This window comes from Anomaloglossus baeobatrachus, chromosome 5, assembly GCF_048569485.1.
Source record: "Anomaloglossus baeobatrachus isolate aAnoBae1 chromosome 5, aAnoBae1.hap1, whole genome shotgun sequence".
Taxonomy (NCBI): domain Eukaryota; kingdom Metazoa; phylum Chordata; class Amphibia; order Anura; family Aromobatidae; genus Anomaloglossus; species Anomaloglossus baeobatrachus.
Window position 1 is genome coordinate 565482943 of NC_134357.1, and position 13818 is coordinate 565496760.

General features: G+C 48.4%; 1 pseudogene; it reads right to left on the reverse strand.

Moving 5' to 3' along the window:
- LOC142313035 (uncharacterized) overlaps nucleotides 1–13818 on the reverse strand; it is an 88569-nt pseudogene that overhangs the window by 12165 nt on the left and 62586 nt on the right.

A 13818-nucleotide genomic window follows, 5' to 3' on the forward strand; every position in this document is an offset into this window, starting at 1 on the left:
TCTGTATGTCGAAATTCCTCCACTGCTTCTGCCTCCTCAACCTCATCTCAGTCCTCCACCTCAGCCCAAAGCCTGTCTGGTCAGGCGATCCGCGTTGTAACTGTGCACAAGGAATCCCGCACACCTCCTTACTATGCTGGCAGCAGAGCTCAAGGGTATCAGGCGGTCTTTACGTTCAAATGTCTGGGAAATAAGAGTCACACAGCTGAGGAGTTGTGGTCAGCTCTGGAGAGTGAGTTTAGTAAATGGTTATCTCCATTCATCCTGCAGCCAGGGAAAGCCGTGTGCAACAATGCTGCAAACCTGGGTGCGGCCCTTTGCTGGGGCAAGGTGACACATGTGCCTTGTATGGCTCACGTGTTGAATCTTGTTGTCCAGCAATATTTAACCCACTATCCCGGCCTAGATGGGCTTCTGCACAGGGCACGGTCACTTTCTGCTCACTTCCGCCGTTCAACCGCCGCAGCTGACCGACTTGCATCGCTCCAGAAGTCTTTTGGCCTGCTAGTTCACCGCCTGAAATGCGATGTGGCGACACGCTGGAATTCGACTCTCCACATGTTGCAGCGACTGTGGCAGCACCGCCGAGCTCTGGTGCAATACGTTATGACGTATAGCCTGGGCCAACGAGATGCAGAGGTGGGGCAGATCAAGCTGATGGAGTGGTCTCAGATCAAGGATCTATGCACCCTTCTGCACAGTGTCGACATGGCGACGAATATGTTTAGCGCTGACAATGCCATTATCAGCATGACAATTCCAGTCATTTACATGCTGGAGCACACTCTAAACACTATTAGGAGTCAGGTGGTGGGACAAGAGGAAGGGGAGAAAGTACAGGAGGATTCATATGCAGAAGGGATACCAACAGCTACAAGGTCCAGACGTTCAGCATCACCAAGGCGGCAGGCATGGGATGGTGGGGGAGAGGGATTAACAAGGGCGCTTGTTAGCTGCCAAACTGTTGAGGAAGGTGCAGAAGACCAGGAAGAAATGGAGGACGAACTGTCGATGGGCATGGAAGACTCAGCAGATGAGGGAGACCTTGGTCAAATTTCAGTTGAACGAGGTTGGGGGGAGATGTCAGAGGAATGAAGCACGGTTATCACTTCGCCGCCACAAACACAGCAAGGACTTGGTTCGCATGGATGCGTAAGACACTTGAGCGCCTTCTTGCTCACTACCTACAACATGAACCTCGGATTGTCCAAATTAGAAGTAATGATGACTACTGGGTTGCCACACTCTAAAGGCTGCTTTACACGAGTCGATCTATTGTGCGATGCATCGTTGGGGTCACGGATTTTGTGACGCACTTCCGTCATTCGTAACGACATCTCCTCATGTGACAGCTCCTTGCGAGTCCAACCGATGCCTAATCGTTTGAAATTCGGCCATCGTGTACTCATCGTTTAATTCCATAAAATCGGTCAGTTTAGTCTTAATGAACGACACATTGCAAAGTGTGACACCGTGTAATCGGCCATCCTCGTAGTTGTTTGTGACGTCAGTAAACGTTCAGGGCGTATTTGTGGTTTTAAATAATCACGCCTAATCTAAATCGGATTGGTTGTAGCAGATGCGTTTTGATTGGTTATTACTGTTATAAAATACGGAGCTGTAGTCATGATGTGTGAACATTCAGCCTTGGCGTCATGCACAGTGTTTTACAGTGCATTACTCCTAATTTTTCTTACGTTTGTTTGTTCGCTGGATTTTCCGCCCTCACTCCTTGTTATCCCTTTTTTGTGGTAAGTTGTTATATGCCAATCTTTCCTTTTTGGATCAAAATCGACATTAACCAGACCACAAACAACAAACAAGATTGATGCTAAGGACACACGAGGCAACAAAGACAGACGCAGAAGAGAAACTATATATATGGGATGTAACCAATCAACCACATTAGCAGAACTGGATTGAGCAGGTCAGAAGAATTCAGGGCGTGCAACAATCCAGACAACGTCACGGAGGGCTGTATAGTTTGCCTAATTACGCTCATACAAAAGACAGATTGACCAAAGGAAAACATGTGTGAAGCCTTTTGGACGTCCGCCATGGCCAATCAATATATCGATGAGCGCTTTGTGGTCGTTTGACAACACTCAACGTGTGACACATGGACAACTACCTATCAGCGATACAAACAAAAAAAAAAAAAAAAGACTTTGCCAAATAAATCGCACGATGGATTGACTCGTGTAAAGCAGCCTTTAGATCCCCGGTACAAGTCCAAATTTGGCGAAATAATTCCAGCCATAGAAAGGGACACATGTATGCAGGAGTATCAGCAGAAGCTGTTACTCAATCTTAGTTCGGCTTTTCCACCTAACACCAGTGGTGCACAGAGTGAATCTCCCAATTGTAACTTGCCAAGTATGGGACTGTGGAGTCATCATCAATCAAACCGTACCAGCAACACCGTATCTGGTGGTAACAGCAATTTTATGGAATCGTTTCATAATTTTTTTAGACCATACTTTGCAAGGCCACAAGAGACAAGAAGTCTGACACATAGTCAACGGCTGGAGAGGATGATACAGGAGTATCTCCAAATGAACATCGATGCCATAACTGTGCAACTGGAGCCTTGCTCATTTTGGGCTTCCAATCTTGAAAAATGGCCTGAGCTCGCCACTTACGCCTTGGAGATCTTGTCATGTCCAGCTGCCAGCGTTGTCTCTGAACGTGTCTTCAGTGCTGCTGGGTGTGTGCTGACAGATAAGCGCACACGTCTGTCCAGTGACAATGTGGACAGACTAACATTCATCAAGATGAACAAGTCATGGATCCGCAAGGACTTTGCTACCCCGGTGTCATCCTGGGGAGAGTAAAGGCTGGCGTATTTTTTAATGTGCTTGATGCAAATCAACATGTCCAGTTTGCAAATGGGGCACAAGTGATGCCACTTAAGTGTTGTGTGTGGCCCAATTTTTGGAAAAAAAAAAGGGAGACTTTTTGGAGTCCCCTTGCTGTGTTTTACATGATTTTAGAAGGGCATGACATGCCTATATCTGTGTCTCCTCCTCCTTTTACTCGTCTAGCTCTTTTGTTTTCGCATGAGTATATGTCCTTGTCACTTTTCCATGTGTTTGTGGTGTCTTGTGAGTTGTTTGTCACCTTTTGGACACCTTAGAAGGTGTTTTCTATGTATTTGTATGTGTTTGTGTTTGCCTGCCATTGTTTTCAATGGGGTTCAAATTGGTTCGTCGAACTTGTCCTCCATTCGACGAACTGAACTCTAACTCTAGGGGGGTGGCTCATCTCTACTCTTGAGGCGCTTTCGTTCCTGGGTGTGGGAGGAGGTGGGCCACCTACTGTAAACTCTCTGCTTACCTGGGAGATTCAGGCAGTCTGTTTGAGAACTTCAAGAGTGAAGCAGGAAGATAGAACCTCTGGGAGAAACTGGCTTCTCAGAGAGACCTGGACATTTATCGCTTACTGGACTATATTTGTGTTACTGGACTAATTTTACCCTCTGTTTTGTGGATTGTGTTATGGACCGTTTTGATTTGCTTGGAATAAATGCTCTTTGCATTGTACCGCCATCTCTCGCTCTGTTGATTGTATGATATGGGAGAAGGACCCCGTGACACCCCTAATATTCTAAAGCGGCGGTCTGGCTCCACTACACATCTGGAGGTTTTGTACACGTGTCCTATTTCAGAATATCCCTGCACATTAGTGCTGTAATCCACTAATATACAAGGTATCAATGACTGGCCAGTATAAATAATATGGAACATGTGCATATTCCACTATAAACTGCACATTCCCCGTGTCTAGGATGTATGGGAAACCTCTTACACGTTATTTTTAAAATTATACGTTTTGTTCCTTTTTCTTAAGGGGGCTTTACACGCTGCGACATCGCCAATGCGGAGTCGTTAAGGTCACGGAATTTGTGACGCACATCCGGCTGAATTAGCGATGTTGCTGCGTGTGACACCGATGAGCGATTTTGCATCGTTGCAAAAACGTGCAAAATCGCTCATCGGTGACATTGGGGTCCATTCTCGATTATCGTTACTGCAGCAGTAACGATGTAGTTCGTCGCTCCTGCGGCAGCACACATCGCTATGTGTGACACCGCAGGAACGAGGAAGCTCTCCTTACCTGCCTCCCGGCCGCAATGAGGAAGGAAGGAGGTGGGCGGGATGTTCCGGCCACTCATCTCCGCCCCCTCCGCTTCTATTGGGTGGCCGCTCAGTGACGTCGCTGTGACGCCGCACAGATAGCCTCCTAGAAAGGAGGTGGTTCGCCGGACACCGACGTCGCCGGGCAGATAAGTAGTGTGACGGGTCTGCGCGATGTTGTGCGCCACGGGCAGCGATTTGCCTGTGTCGCACAACAGATGGGGGCGGGTACCCACGCTAGCGACATCGGAACCGATATCGCAGCGTGTAAAGTAGCCTTTAGTCCCACATTGTAGCAGCTGCTGAATGAGAAGAATCTGTGACTTCTCTGCATTTAGTGGTCACTACTCACCTGGACGGTTATCTGTAGGAATCTCCTCTTTACTCCGCTCATCACCCCTCACATATGTCTCTGTAGTATTAATATGGGGCAGATCTTCCCCCTGAAACAAAGATTGTAAAAGTCACAGACAGATGGAGAAGTCCCATCTATGATCAGGTCTAATCCTGCCATCTCCACCGCTCTCATTACACAAGTATAACACATATAATACTGGAGGATAAAACAAGACTGAGCACAAGACCTTCACAGCCGTCTACACATCATAGGGAGATTTCATGGCACCTTCTCTCCATCTACCTGATGATCCTGAGGAACATCGGGCTCTTCTTGTTTACAGTCCTGTGGGAGAAGAGGACGGGGACATCTCTCTGGTGTTGTCCTCTTACTGGATAGAACTGGAGGAGACACATACAGGGACTGAATTCATTCCTTACATACAGATAATTATAGGCCGTGTGTATTTAGTCCTGTCTATTACCTGGTGATGTGAGGGGCCGGGGATCCTCCATCATGACGTCCTTGTACAGATCTTTGTGTCCTTCTAAATACTCCCACTCCTCCATGGAGAAATAGACGGTGACGTCCTGACACCTTATAGGAACCTGACACATACAATGATACCGTCACCCCCGATCCCTTCATAGCGTTACTGTATAATGTCCCAGCATTCCCAGCAGTGTCACCTCTCCAGTCAGCAGCTCAATCATCTTGTAGGTGAGGTCTAGGATCTTCTGGTCATTGATGTCCTCATGTATTGGGGGGTGAGGCCCCGTGATTGGGCTCAGGGGTCTTCCCCATCCCTCAGACACAGGGGCCTGACAGCGCTCACTAGAGGTCTTCTTCACTACTGTGTAATCCTGGTTATGGAGAGACACAGTAAGAAATCTCACTCCAGACATTTCCAGAGTCCTCACCTCTCCAGTTCTGTCCATCTGTTATTCCCATAGATAAGAATGATGTAATGTGACGTCATCAGAATCTCTCACCTCTCCAGTAAGCCGGAAGAGGATCTCTAGGGTGAGGTGTAATATCCTCTCCGCCATCTTGTCCCTGTCCATATCCATCCTTCACGGGGCAATCAGGAGAATTCTCTTCTATAGAGCGATTGTTCTCCCCCAGCATCTAATGTGTATGGAGCCTGAGCCCAGTAATGGGGAATCTCCACACACCTCCACCTGCAGAGCCGCACACTAGATATATGGCTGCTCTGTGCTTCCAGGACCTGTGATGATGTCACATGGAGGGGAGGAGTCAGGGGTCACATGATCATCTCCTCAGTGTATGCAGGGCTCTGCTGTGCTGGGTGTCATGGTGCTGGATGAGGGGAGGTTATGTGTGGGGTCAGGAGGGGTTTACAGCGTGGATGTAGCAGAGCCGTGTGTGTACGAGGTGTATGGAGCAGAGCCGTGTGTGTACGACATGTACGGAGCGGAGCCGTGTGTGTACGACATGTACGGAGCAGAGCCGTGTGTGTACGAGGTGTACGGAGCAGAGCCGTGTGTGTACGACATGTACGGAGCGGAGCCGTGTGTGTACGACATGTACGGAGCAGAGCTGTGTGTGTACGACGTGTACGGAGCGGAGCCGTGTGTGTACGAGGTGTACAGAGCAGAGCCGTGTGTATACGAGGTGTACGGAGCGAAGCCGTGTGTGTACGAGGTGTACGGAGCGAAGCCGTGTGTGTACGAGGTGTACGGAGCGGAGCCGTGTGTGTACGACATGTACTGAGCGGAGCCGTCTGTGTACGAGGTATATGGAGCAGAACCAGGCTGGAACCAGGTATCCTTCTGGCTGGCTGATGAGGGTGACTACCAACTCGCCTTCCTTAGCCCTGTGTGTTTTTGTGGTGACCCCGACTTGAAGTCCCTACGGGTGTCACCCAGGGATGTTGCTGCTGCATGTTCTCCCCTCGCTTCGGCCCGTTTGCTTGTAGCCTGGAGCAGGTCACTCCGGCTGCTTGCCTCCTATGAACTATGGGCCCTGTCTTTGCAACGTGGCTGTGGACTGTGTGGTGGTATGGTGTGGGTCTGAAGTGCCTCCACCGGCAGGTTTGGCAGAAGAAAGGTGAATCTATCTCTGCACTGGGACCTGTTACCCTTGTGGGCCTGGTACCTCCCTGGCAGTCTCCTTACTCTGCCACTTCGTTGCTCTCTCTAGCCTTGGGTGGATTTCGGGTGGCACTACCAGGTGACCGATCTCCCCCGTCGGTAGTCACTGCGCGTACGTTGTCAGATTGTAACAGCCTGCAGGGTCTGCTCCTCACGTCTGCTCTCCCTGAGCTGCACTTACTAACTGGCTCATTACTTCCTTCTCTCCTGTTCTTGCCTATGCAACCTAGCAACCAGGCTCTCTACCACACCCCTTGAGTGGACATAGAGGCTACGCCCCCTACTAGATTCCCCAGGGGTCCTCCCAAAGGTCGATGTGTGAGACCTGATTACTATGCGCTTGTGTAGTCACACCTCGGTCAGCCTTCTGGATTACCTGTATCCTACTGCCCCCAGCATGGGTGCCGTACTCAATGGTGCCTGACCAGGTCAGGGGCGCCACATTCCCCCTTAGTTATCACCAGCACGTCCTCGGGCTGCAAGACAACATGTTAAAATGCATAAAACAGTAAAACATTTAAAACATTATAAAACCACCAGGTACCATACATCACCACCCTCCACCCACAAGTCCGTTAACCCACCCAAAACCCTCTCAGGAGGCAGGTCCTTTTAGCAACCAGGTCTAGGCCATCCGCTTCCCCAGACCTTTCCTCCAATCTGCCTTTCCCGTCGAGCCGCACCTTCAGCCACTTCTGGCAGGATGTAGAGGCGGCTTTCGTGGTCTGGTGGTCTCAGGGTATACCTGCCCTGGTGGATCCTTCAGCCTCTTCTGGCAGGATGTAGAGGCGGCCTCCACAGTTAGTGCTGACCAGGTACCCTCTTTGTGGTGCAGAGTCAGGCCCCATAAACAGGCTGGCTCTGGTGGTTGTACCTCTGGCGTAACTACAGTCATATGAAAAGTTTGGGCACCCCTATTAATGTTAACCTTTTTTCTTCATAACAATTTGGGTTTTTGCAACAGCTATTTCAGTTTTATATAACTAATAACTGATGGACTCCGTAATATTTCTGGATTGAAATGAGGTTTATTGTACTAACAGAAAATGTGCAATCCGCATTTAAACAAAATTTGACCGGTGCAAAAGTATGGGCACCTCAACATAAAAGTGACATTAATATTTTGTAGATCCTCCTTTTGCAAAAATAACAGCCTCTAGTCGCTTCCTGTAGCTTTTAATGAGTTCCTGGCTCCTGAATGAAGGTATATTTGACCATTCCTGTTTACAAAACAATTCCAGTTCAGTTAAGTTTGATGGTCGCCGAGCATGGACAGCCGCTTCACATCATCCCACAGATATTCAATGATATTCAGGTCTGGGGACTGGGATGGCCATTCCAGAACATTGTAATTGTTCCTCTGCATGAATGCCTGAGTAGTTTTGGATCATTGTCTTGCTGAAATATCCATCCCCTGCGTAACTTCAACTTCATCACTGATTCTTGCACATTATTGTCAAGAATCTGCTGATACTGAGTTGAATCCATGCGACCCTCAACTTTAACAAGATTCCCGGTGCCGGCATTGGCAACACAGCCCCAAAGCATGATAGAACCTCCACCAAATTTTACTGTGGGTAGCAAGTGCTTTTCTTGGAATGCCGTGTTTTTTTGCCTCCATGCATAACGCCTTTTTGTATGACCAAACAACTCAATCTTTGTTTCATCAGTCCACAGGACCTTCTTCCAAAATGTAACTAGCTTGTCCAAATGTGCTTTTGCATACCTCAGGCGACTCTGCTTGTGGCGTGCTTGCAGAAACGGCTTCTTTTGCATCACTCTCCCATAAAGCTTCTCCTTGTGCAAAGTGCGCTGTATTGTTGACCGATGCACATTGACATCATCTGCAGCAAGATGATGCTGCAGGTATTTGGAGGTGGTCTGTGGATTGTCCTTGACTGTTCTCACCATTCTTCTTCTCTGCCTTTCTGATATTTTTCTTGGCCTGCCACTTCTGGGCTTAACAAGAACTGTACCTGTGTTCTTCCTTTTCCTTACTATGTTCCTCACAGTGGAAACTGACAGTTTAAATCTCTGAGACAACTTTTTGTATCCTTCCCCTGAACAACTATGTTGAATAATCTTTGTTTTCAGATCATTTGAGAGTTATTTTAAGGAGCCCATGATGCCACTCTTCATAGGAGATTCAAATAGGAGAACAACTTGCAAGTAGCCACCTTAAATACCTTTTCTCATGATTGGATACACCTGCCTATGAATTTCAAAGCTCAATGAGGTTACAAAACCAATTTAGTGCTTTAGTAAGTCAGTAGAAAGTAGTTAGGAGTGTTCAAATCAAGAAATTGATAAGGGTGCCCATACTTTTGCACCGGTTAAATTTTGTTTAAATGCGGATTGCACATTTTCTGTTAGTACAATAAACCTCATTTCAATCCAGAAATATTACTGAGTCCATCAGTTATTATATATATGAAACTGAAATAGCTGTTGCAAAAACCCAAATTGTTATAAAGAAAAAAGGTTAACATTAATAGGGGTGCCCAAACTTTTTCATATCACTGTATATACACTGAGAGAGTTTGTGGCTATAGCCAGTTCATAGCCTATGGTCCATAGATAAAGTGCACAAAACCTGGTGCAAAGTGTGCTTAGAAAGGGTTCTCACATAAGTTCATGTGGGCACATGCTTGAACTTGAACGTTGCAGAACTTTACTTTAACTTGCTGTACTTTACTTTATTTCTTCACTCCTTTGTACCAGGGCTTTGGCCTGTAGGGCTGTGGCACCTGTCATATTCTACATTTCTGTCGTCGTCATCATCTGTAGTGGTGTCATCAATTGGTTCCTTGTCTTTGTTGGTGTCTATTTCCAGTTCTTTTTCTGCTTCTGTTTCTTTTTCTCTGTCTTGTTCTATTGCTGTAGTTGTTGTTTCCTTTGACGTTAGGGTTGGTTGGGTGGAGGCTGCTGGGCCACAATCAGGCTCTTTAGGACATGGCGTAATGTCTAGCGCATACCAACCATTCTCTCCTAGATGTTTTGTGAACTCCACTAAGTCTCCCATGTACAGATTTCTTCCTGGATGTCCTCTTGGTAAATGTGCTCTTACATCCCTTCTGCTCACAAATATGCCCCCTTTATGCCAGGTGCAACGATAAAGCCATACCCTGATTTTAAACTGAAGTCTTCCACTACACCACGGCAAAATAATCTCCTTTCCTGTTAGTGAGCCTTCCTTAAGTGTTGCTTATCTTCCAGGTCTCTGGCTGTAACATCATACCGGTCTGGGGACTGCTGTGTTCAGGCCAGTTTTCCGCGGGCGTGGCGCTGGGCTCTGGTTGTGGGGCTCCTCTGCACTGCAGGCTCCCAGGTTACATGCATGCTTGGTATCGTGACGGCTAAAGGTTCATCTTCTGAGGGTGTCTGGCTCTCCTCATCCCAGCGGGAGTACGGCAGCATCTCTGGCTCTGGGCCTCTCCTCCCCCTTGGTGCTCTTGAGCACTCCTCTCGTTGTAGCGCTGGGGATGGGTCCTCATCAGCAGGCCAGGGCGGTGGGCTTTTTATCGTGGATGTTACTGGAGCCTTCTTGTGGGAATGCGGAGGGAGCAGATACCGGTCCACCATCTCCTTTGGGAAATGAGCCTCCAGATCCGCCTTGAGCCTCAGGTATTCGGGGTCCTCACCCGGTGGGGACGACGGGAGGTCCAATTTCTTGGGCTGGGGAGCGGGCGTCTGCTCTGGCCTTACAGGCCGGGGTAGATGGCCTTGCGGCCTGGTCTTGGCGGGCCAAGCCTGGTGTGGCTGTGGCCTGGTCTTGGCGGGCCGAGCCTGGCGTGGCTGCGGCCTTGTCTTGGCGGGCCGTGCCTAGCATGGCAGCAGCCTGGTGTTGGCGGGCCGCGCCCAGCATAGCGGCAACCTTGTCTTGGCGGGCCGTGCCTAGCATGGCGGCGGCCTGGGTCAGCGTCACTCCTGCGGCGTGGATGAGCGTCGCTGCTGCGGCGGGATCCCAGTATCTGGCTCACCCATGTGTTCGGCGCTTTTTACTTGGTACCCTTCAGCTATGTCACAAGTAGCACATGCACATGACGTGGCAGCGTCTGATTGGTCCTGTGACATCAGGATTGGTATTAGGATTGGCTGGTGGGTGATGTCACCACTAAGGCATCACATCCAGATTGGTTGGCGGGAGATGTCAGTGTTGAAGCGTCACGTTCAGATTAGACATCTGTGATGTCACCACGGACATGGCGTTCTCTGATTGGTCAGTGGGTGACGTTGTCATTGACTGTGCGTCCATGTTGAAGGTGGAGCTAAGGTTTTAAAAGACCCCTAATGGCGTACATGGGTGCACAGTCGTCAAACTCAATACTAGCACAAGGTTGCTTCAGCATAGTCTCCTTCTGGGTGGTGAACTGAGTCTTAGGCAGGCATCGGGACCTCACTTTGTCTGGTGTGTGGGTACTGTGGTAAGCTGCAGCTCACCTAGGGGCACACCAGACAGGGTAGTGGGTGTCTGTATGGCAAGTGACTAGTTCTAGCGACAGTCCAATTATCCGCACTGGTGTCTGGCAGTGTAGTGGGAACACTGTCAGTTTATTCTCTCCATATAGTGTATGTGGGTTATTGGCCTCTGTGAGGTCACTGAAGTTTCTGGTAGTATCTGGGTCGCCGCTTTGCTGCCTTTCAGTGGCTAAGGTAGTATCAGATTCTGTACTCCTGTGAGTCTAACAGGAGTGCAAGTGTGCTTGCCCTCCTCTCTGAGTGTTTAAGTTCCACCCAGGAGTCTGCTTTTGTGTTGTTTCTCATTTGTACCTCTGTGCAGTTAACAGAGGTATCTAGAAAAAACAAAGAGAAATAAGGGGTTCTACCATGCTGGTACATAATGTAGTAAATACCACAATTGCTAATAAGTTGCTTTTATTTGTAAATAGACTGTGTTTCGTGTCTCCCGAAGCAGCAGACGCAAAACACGTGTCGGGACCTGTCCCTCATGTATGGTTGATAGAGATAGACTCCCCCCTCTTTTTGCGTGCTAGTAGTAGGTAGGTAGTAGGTAGATCTCCAGATGCCACTTCACCACCAATGTTGTATTTATATGACCTTGTGTCTCTCACTTTATTTATTTTTACCGTTGGTGGGATTTTTTAGTAAATGGCCCTGTGATTGACACCCTTTTTCTACTGCATACACTAGTGTACATGCATTTCATGTTTTTTGATCTGGGTAGATTTTATAACAAGCAGGATTTTTTCCTTTCTAATTACTGTATATCCCTCACTGTGATCTCTAAACATTTTTTTTGGAGGGAATTTCCTCCTACATGTGGGACTTTTTTCCTCTACCTGCCTTTCTTATCTGGTGTTTTAAACTATACATTCCAGCAAAATTGTATTTAATTACCACTATTTATTGTTGTTGTGAACTTTTTTTTACAAATAAAAGCAACTTATTAGCAATTGTGGTATTTGACTACATTATGTACCAGCATGTTAGAACCCTTCATTTCTCTTTGTTTTTTTCTAATTGCCACTTGGGGTACATGCAAATTATTGTTATCATGTGGTCCATTTTACTTGGTCTTTTTTTCATTAACAGGTATCTGTTGTATTCTGGGTTCTGTGTGTCAGTTAACACACCTCAGGCTGTCCACCCCTGGTGTTTGCTGTTGTGCATCTGTCTTACCTCTGGGATATCAGCTGCAGGTTACACCACTGCACGGTGGACCCCAACTGACAGTTGGAGTATCCTTCCATCCTTATTTAAACCCGTCAGCCTCCCCGTAACAGAGAGTACCGCATTTGCCATGGTCTCCCCTACATGGTGACACCCTTAGGCTATGTGCGCACTAGAAAAGTGATTTTTCTCAAGAACATTTCTTGAGAAACTTCTGGGAGTTGAAGATTATCGCATCTGCGGTAAAAAAACGTAATTAAATATTTGTTGTTTTCTGGTTTCCTGCTGATAAGTCCATCTTAACAACATAAAGAAGATGTCACTGCTACTGTCTAATTATGTTTATTTTCCAGGCCTTGCACCTTCTCTACAGAAGGATTTTTACTTTTGATATTCCCTCTATATGTAATTTAACTCTCTTTACTTGTGTCACGCTCCCGGGGCCACAGCGCCGCTTATCACAGCACCACTTGTCTCGGCGCCGCTCCTCACTCACAGACCCGGTCCCCGTGCGCTCTGACCGCAGCTGCTGCTCCCGCAGCCTCCGCCGTGCTCCCCGGGACTCTGCCTCCAGCTCTCCTGCGTCTCCTTCTCCTGCACTGATCTCCGGCTCCCGGTCCTCGCACATGCGCACTAGGGCGTGGGCACACTCCTTCACCTTCTCTTAAAGGGCCAGCGTCTCTGAAACAGGATATGGCTGATACAGGTGCAGGGTATATAAGACTTCCTTTTCCATGCGGGCGGTGCCTGTTCAGCGTGTACTAGTAGCCTTGTCTCTTATGCTAGGTTTTCAGGTCCCTCTGTGTCACATACCCAGGTTAACCCTGTCTCTGCCCACAGATCCCAACTGCCAGCCTGTGTGTGTCCAGCCCACCGGCCTTCCAGGAAATTCCCCGGTGACGATCTGCTGTGGATCACATCACCTTCTGTCAGCTTGAACCCATCGCCGTTTCTGGACTCCACCCAGTATCATCTGTCTGCACCCTCGCTAAACACGGACTCCATCTGTTACCACCAATCTGCACCTGTACCCAGTTCCGCTCATCCGTCCTGAATTCCTTCAGCCTGCATCTACCATTGGACCAGTCTCCCTATCCTGCACGGACATCTTAAGGATGCTAGCCCGTATTCCTGTCGTGTCCTGGCTGCTGTGCATCTAGGCCCCCTGGGGTGGCCGCCAAACAGCCCCTGTATAGGGGTTCGCTCCTGGTAGTCTCCCTGGGGGAGTCTGGTGCACGGTCCTGTGGATCCTCCTTTGCACCGAACATTACAACTTATCACACAAACATTTTCATTATATTTTTTTACCCTTTTAGGCCTCCGACACACATCTGTACCGCCGGTATGTGTTTGGTATGTTTTTGCACGTACCGGCGGCACGGAGACACGTAAACCAATGCTACCCTATGGTAGCAGGCACACACACGTAAAACCACACGGAACATGTGTCTGTGTCGTTTGTACGTGTGTTCGTTTTCCAATACGCAATACGCTCGACATGTCCGTTTTTCTCCGGGATCACGCAGGCATGGACCCGCTAAAGTGAATGGGTCCGTGCCTGCACGGACGGCACACGTAGCATGTCCGTGTGCTACACGTA